The 7,433-nt window shown below is 42.4% G+C and overlaps 1 pseudogene; it reads left to right on the plus strand.

Annotated features, from left to right (window-relative positions):
• Nucleotides 1-3,988: 3,988 nt before the first annotated feature.
• On the plus strand, nucleotides 3,989-4,574 carry LOC110555878 (proteasome subunit beta type-3-like; annotated as a pseudogene).
• The last annotated feature ends 2,859 nt before the right edge of the window (nucleotides 4,575-7,433 follow it).

Below are 7,433 nucleotides of genomic sequence, written 5' to 3' on the forward strand. Positions count from 1 at the left end.
GAGAAAGCTGTCTGGAAGCTGATTCTGAATGGCATTAACTAAGCTGGAATACTACCAAATGAGGGAAAGACAGAGGTAGAGAGACAGTCACCTGTGGGAAGGCCTTGAGGCCCCAACAAACATAAAAAGACAAACATAAAAGCCATAGAGGGAAAGAGTAGTTTGAGACAGGGGACAGGAGGTACCACATGATCAGCTATAGGAAGCAGGATTTCAGGTTGTTTTTGTTTTTTGTTTTTTTTCAAATATTTGCTCATGAGGTGCCGTGAGAAGAGTCAGGTTGTTGACCAGCAAGAAGCAGAAGCCAAAACACAGTAACAACATCTTGGATCTGTGTTTGCAGATAGACTGGCCAGTGCCATATCTGTTTATAAAACTTAGAAATGATAGCCACAGTTTATCACATGATATATCTGAGGTCTAGAAAGGGGTGTGTCAGGGTGTGTCAGACATGCAGATTCAGAATTCACTAAATTATATAATATTAAAAGCAAAGGACTGGATGGGGTCAGTTAGGTCAAGCATATAGAAGGAAGGAAAAGGTGGCATTCTGCCTATGTGAGACAAACAGAAGTAGAAACCAGCAAAGGAGACCAGAGGAATGGCCACTGGATTTGGGACAAAATTAGTAGACCACTGTATTGCAAAAGCTGAAAAAAACAAAACAACTCTAGAAATACTTATCTGGAAAAGTAAATATTGGGGGAAAATGTTTGTAGCTACCAAGTTGCCCCCCTGTTTCTATGGGGTGAGGGGCATGAATCACATTTGTGTAGCCTACCAGGAGTAGCTGCTTGACCATTTAACATTGCAGTGCCATCTTGTTCAAGCCCATCATACCCTGCAACTCCCCCACCTTCCCCATGCTGCTCTGTTTTCTACTTTTTATTGAGGAGCATGTGGTTCTCTTTCAGCATCTGCTCATTTTCCATCTTTGTTCCACCCTCTTATCTCTAAAGAAATGAGACTTGGCATAATCACCACTCACTCAGCAAACTTTTGATCAACTTCAGAACCCATGGTGCAGGAGGGCGGTACAGTTGAAGAAATCTTGAATCAGTGTGTGTGCTTGCTGGGAGAAATTTTCCAGGGTGGGCTAATGCTTGTTCCTCTTTAATTATATGTGTTTGTTCTTAGAAAAACATCCTCCTAAGAATCTCAAAACCAACAAATATAATATGTCCCAAGAGAAGATGCTTGGAAATAACTATGGTTCTGACATGTGGTATCGTTCCCAACCTCTGGCATTGTGTTCTTCCTACATGTGTGTCTCAATTCTCTGTAGCTTTCCACGTTTTCTCAAAACCCACTTAGGCTAAATGACAAATGCTAGTTAAGAGCAAAACTGTTTTTATTTTTGTGTTATAAGATGTGCTCCTGACCATCACTGGCTAGGCTGTGAAGTTTATCCAGGAGTCTCCTGTAACAGCAATCTTCTTTCTCCACATTTTATCAACTTTAGAGGAAATACACATTTTTAGCTGCACATAATTCATTGTTTGCTTGATTGACTGCATTTGTCCTTTAAGTCGTGACACAGCCATGTGATGTCATTACAGAGGAATGTACAAGTCCCCCAAGACACTGAGCTTCTCAACCATGTTTGAACAATTGGAAACAATCTTGTCAATATGATTCAACTACAAAAAATTAACAACACAAACATTCCCAGAGGTGGCCTCTGCCCTTGCCTATGGCTTGGCCTTTAGGGAGGAATGTGATAGCTGCTCAATGCCCTGGGAAGTCAGAGGCAAGTGTGTTACTTCCAGGCCAAGAAAGAAAGGAGGCAAATACATTTTCTTTCCAGCCACTTGGTCATCCCTGAAATCTCCTTTCCCAGAGGGCTGAGTCCTGCTGCCTCTTTCCCTCACTTCTACAACAGACTGCCACATGATGGTATGTAGAAAGAGAGATGGGTGGTTAGTGAGCAGTCATCAACCAGTGCAGTCTGAAAAGGCCCTGCTTCTTCCACTGCTCTCTGATGGCACTGGGAATTCTCTGGCCTCTTGTCTTACTTCCTCCTCACCAGCAGGTTGCCTCTGATCCTGCCCCCATCAGCCTTTCTGCTCACACATCATCCTATTGGTGCTTTGTGCGGCTTCTCTCCAACACCTTGCTGTGTCCTCAAGTAGCATGCCAAGTAGCAAAGCATGTTGGGCTTACTTAGCTTTCTCTCTCCACATGTGCTGTAGAAAAGTGTCAGTGAACCATGCTTACCTTTCTAAATTATTTACTGAAGGGGCTCTAGACAGTTCGAGCATGGCAAATATGGCCCTGGCACTCCTTGCCCCTCTCTCCCATTCTTTTACCCTGCTAAACTGTTAGAGTACATTCCTAAATCTAGCCACCAAGGTCCACTCTCTTATTTGGCCATTCCTGAGGCCATCAAAGTATTGAAGTAAAGCAATCAAAACTCCCCTTTGGTTCGCCTAATTAACACTCCCATGTTTTCTTTTTTTAAATTAATTTATTTTTTATTGATTACAGTTTGTTCGCTTTGTATCCCAGCTATTGCCCCCTCCCTCATCCTTTCCCAATCTCATCCTCTCTCCGTTATCTCCTCCCATGCCCCTCCCCAAGTCCACTAATAGGGGAGGTCCTCCTCCCCTTTCTCTGACCCTAGCCTATCAGGTCTCATCAGGACTGGCTGTGTTGTCTTCCTCTGTGGCCTGGTAAGGCTGCTTCCCCCTCAGGGGGAGGTGATCAAAGAGCCAGCCACTGAGTTCATGTGAGAGACAGTCCCTGTTCCCCTTTCCAGGGAACCTACTTGGAGACTGAGCTGCCCTGGGATACATCTGTGCAGGGGTTCTAGGTTATCTCCTGTTTTCTTATGAAACACATCTATCACCTCTCTACCCAGAAGCAGTCTTTGTGCCCTGCCTCCATTACAAATACTCCTTCCCCCTCTCCCCTCCCCTTCTCCTTCATCCTCTATCTTCTGTCTTTGTCCACTGTTTCTTGCCCTTTGTCCCTTTGGGGAAAATCAAATCTTCTTTGTGTTGAGAACTTGGTCTTTGGGCCTCCTGAGCTGATACAGTTCTTTCACATTTACTGGTTCACTTGGATTGGTTACTTTTCCAGAATTTTGTTGCAAAGCATGTTGGGCTTACTTAGCTTGCTCTTTTTCTTCTTAAGAGAAGAAATACCTGCTGTCCACACAGGCTGCTGGCCACCCTCGCATAGGCTCCTGTTATGTGATTCCACCTTTCTTGTTTGAGATGGTCATATAGCCCCCAGCAGACTCTAAACATAAGATACTACCTGTGCTGGATAGTTTTGTGTCAGTTTGAGACACACTAAAATCATCTGAGTGGAGGCAACCTCTAAAACCATACAAACTTTCTTGGTCCACTCAGCTCTGAATAATGACATGGAGACTCATTTATTTATAATAGCTTTAGGCCTTAACTTACTATTGTTCTCAACCTAGCTCTTATAACCTGTGTTTAATCTATGCTTTGCCATGTGGCTCTTTCCCACTCTTCAGTTTCTTAGTCCAACTTCCTCTGTGTCTCCTAGGAGAATCTCTCTATACGTCTTTCTTTCCCAGAGTTCTCACCTTTCTGGAAGTCCTCCATAATCTCTCCTGTCTTTGCTGTATGTAGGCTGGTTAGCTCTTTATTCAACAAATCAGAAGAAGATGGAGAACAATGTTTATAAAACATTGACAAGTGATGCTTAACAATAGCAAAGCCCAGTCTACTCAGATCTCTGCTGGTACAGAAATCAGCATTGGAATATACAAAGGCAACCTTTATACAGTGTACAAAAGCATCACTACAACAAATCTCAATTAAGAAAAATGACTCCATAAGCTCAGGTGTGTAAGGCATTTTCTTAATTAGTGGTTGACTTGGGAGGGCCCAGATCAAGTGGGTGGCACAATCCCAGGGCTGGTGGTCCTGAGTTCTATAAGAAAGCAAGTGGCAGACATGGCAGTGGTGATCAGAGTCCTACTACAGTGCAATTGTGTTTATTATGTTGTAAAATGAAGGCTGTCATGGGTATGAAGGGAAAGAACTGTGTGACCATCACTGCAGACAGGTGCTTCAGGATCCAGGCCCAGATGTTAACCATGGACTTCCAGAAGATCTTTCCATGGGTGACAGGATCTACACAGGCCTGGCTGAGCTGGCCATCAAATTCCAGACAGTTGTCCAGCACCTCAAATTCCAGCTGAGCCTGTATGAGCTGAAGGAAGATCAGCAGATCAAGCCACACACCCTCATGAGTATGGTGGCCAGCCTCTTGTATGAAAAACAGACTCTACTACACAGAGTCTGTCATTGCTGAATTGAACCCAAAGACCTCCAAGTCCTTAATTTGCTCTCTAGACCTCACTGGCTTTCCCATGGTGATTGATGACTTTGTGGTACCTACTCCAAATAAATGTATGGGATGTGTGAGTCTCTCTGGGAGCCCAACATAGATCCAGAACACCGGTTTGAAACCATTTCCCAGGCCATGCTGAATGCTGTGGACCAGAATACCATATCAGGCATGTACATCATTAGCCACATCATTTAAAAAAAGACAAGATCACCACCAGAACACTGAAGGCCCAGATGGACTAACTCTATGGCCTGGTCCCAGTTTCCTTCTGTTGTTTTTCTTTTTAATAAAATCAACTTTCTTTTAAAGTAGAAAGAGAAAGAGAGAAAGGAAGGAAAGAAGGAAGCAAGGAAGGAAGGAAGGAAGAAAAGAAGGAAGGTTGAGCAAGCCATGCAGAGCAAGCCAGTAAGCAATACTCCTCCATGGCTTCTGCATCAGCTCCTGCCTCCAGGTTCCTATCCTATTTGAACTTCTGTGCTGACTTCCTTTGATGATGAACAGTGCTGTGAAAGTGTGAGCACTTAAATCCTTTCCTCCCCAACTTGCGTTCGTCATGGTGTTTCATTGCAGCAATAGAACCCTAAGATACTGACCAATCTTGGTATTTTAGTCTTCAAACTTGTGAGCCAAATAATCCTCTTCTTTATAAAGGTCTTAGCTTTGGAGATTTTGTTGTTGTGGTATAAACCAGATTAAGATGGTGCTTACTTGCTAGAAAAATGAGGTAGGAAGTGGATATTATGACCAGTGAGGCAGAATGATTTCTTTTCTCAATACTGAGTCAGTATCTGTGAGCACATATATATCCTTTGAAAACTCCTCTTTCAAAACCCTTTGAATTTTAAAACAGTTCCTCTCCCCATTGAGGAGAGTATTGAGGAATGACCCTCCTTATTGAGAGCATAAACTTAACCAATCTATCTCTACATCCTAACATTATAATTGTCTCTCTCTAAAAACCAGGGACTCTACCCCACATTCCTTGCTGCCAGTACCCTGGATCAAACAACTACAAGCTCTCATTGAATTATGATGACCACTTAGTACTTTTTTCCATCCAGTGACTGTGCTGTTACTACAGTCTGGCTTCACTGATCTGTCACTTGGGCATCCCAGGTTCTGTCTCTGCTACCTCTTACCCTCTTGATTGAGGAATGTCAGTCAGGCTCTGGAGGTCACACTGACAGGTTCCTCCTGCTGTAGGCAAATGTCCTTCTCCCCTTCAGCCTAGCACATAGCACACAGTGTGCCCTTCTCCTGGTTCATCCTAACTTTCTCTGAACTTCTACATCCTAATCTCTTGCTAGCTCCTCTCAAGCCTTAGCTCTGGAGTTCACCACCTGCCCTTCTGCTCTAGGGTGCCTCTTTTCATCTTCTATGATGGACTCTGGCACATTCTCCAGTTTCCCTTACTCGCCAAAATCACCCCTAACATGGCACATTGTGTCTGTCATAGCAGTCCTGGTGACATGTTTGGCAAAGGTTGAGACCCCACTGTGATCATCATTTCCAGCCTGCTGCCCATCACATAGAATATGGTCAGTAAATATTTGATGAATGTTTAAGTGGGTCATCTGGTAGGGAATAAAGAATCAAGATGAAATATGTTTTCAAAAAGGGAGGAGAACTTGGAAGGAATAAAATATCCCCATGTCCTCTCTGTTAGGAGAAAAATGAAATGGTTAGGACAAAAGTATTCTAGAAAACTGCAGGTTATTCAGTAAAGTAACATAAAAAGAGAGTTACAAGGGACCAGTAATGTTATGGCCTGTTGATCATACTCATTAAACATGAATACTTAGAAATGCTTAATATTATTCAACAAAACTCTTAACTAAGTTGAATGATAGAAATGCCCAGCTTTTCTAGAAATGTGATGTCAGAGTGGATTGATTGGAATTGGCTGTTTTGGAACTTGTCTAAAGCCTGGAATAATATTAATTTGCTGTAATAAGAAATACAGATATTCATAAATTTTAATTATATATTTGCAAAGTAGTGATACGGTGCCATTAGTATACACATGTAACATATATCATTGTTAACTTATATGCATGTATCATATATATGATATATATGATATATATACTTTCACCCATATATATATATACTCTCATATATATGTTGTATATGAGTAAAAGACTCCATTTTCAGGGAAGAAAGTATATAAAGGGAGGAGGATGGGGATAAGAATATTAATGGGGAGAAGAGAGGGACAAATATGTTTTCTTTCCTATCAGAATCTAGATTTAACTATCTATATACAATATACACAGGCCACGAAAGCAGAGGGAGATTATGAAGGGAGAAAGGGAACCAGCAAGAAGTGGGAGCAGGGCAGGGAAGTGAATCTGCAGACTTGTCAGCTACAAGTGAGCAGAGTCTTCCTGGGAAGACTTGATGCCCAGAGAAAGCCTGGCTTACTCCTCCCTGTTCAGGGAAGGCAGCAGACAGTCCTCTACAGAGATGCTAGAGGACTCTAGTTCAAATGGTGGACGCCCCTCCAGTAGCCAATGCTGCCTTCAAGAGTTAACCAGAAGACTGTGGAGCTTCCAGTTAGTCACTTTTACTACTAATTCTTCGTCTTATACTATAAACAACTGTTTTATTCTACTGTTTTTAATATCAGGAACTGCATCTTATGCCTGCTGCGACGCTTTATTCCATGAACTCTAAATCTAGCCTTTTTTTTTACTTTTTGTCTGGAGAACAGGTTTGATAATTTACTCAAACTGACCTTGAACTCACTGCATAGCTCTAGAAAGCCTTGAATTTGCAATTCTCTGCCCTCTGCCTCCCTAGTAACTAGTGAAAAGATCCATGCCACTAGGCACAGTCCAAATAGTACTTTTTACAGAAATCATAAAATTTATTCTTCTCTACAGTTCTGTGAAATAGTCATGTTGTGCTCACTTCAGAGATGAATGTGCAGTTTGAGGTCATGAATCTATGAGCAAAGTTACAAAGGACTGTTACATCACAAGCAAAGGGAGTAACAGAAATGTTCCACTTTCCCAGGAGTCCATTCGACACGGTAGATTCCGTGTCATTCACCCTGTGCCATCCCCGGGTTTCCATCTTTCCCTGCTCCCATCAGAAGA

The sequence above is a fragment of the Meriones unguiculatus genome, chromosome 4, assembly GCF_030254825.1.
Source record: "Meriones unguiculatus strain TT.TT164.6M chromosome 4, Bangor_MerUng_6.1, whole genome shotgun sequence".
In the NCBI taxonomy this organism is placed as follows: domain Eukaryota; kingdom Metazoa; phylum Chordata; class Mammalia; order Rodentia; family Muridae; genus Meriones; species Meriones unguiculatus.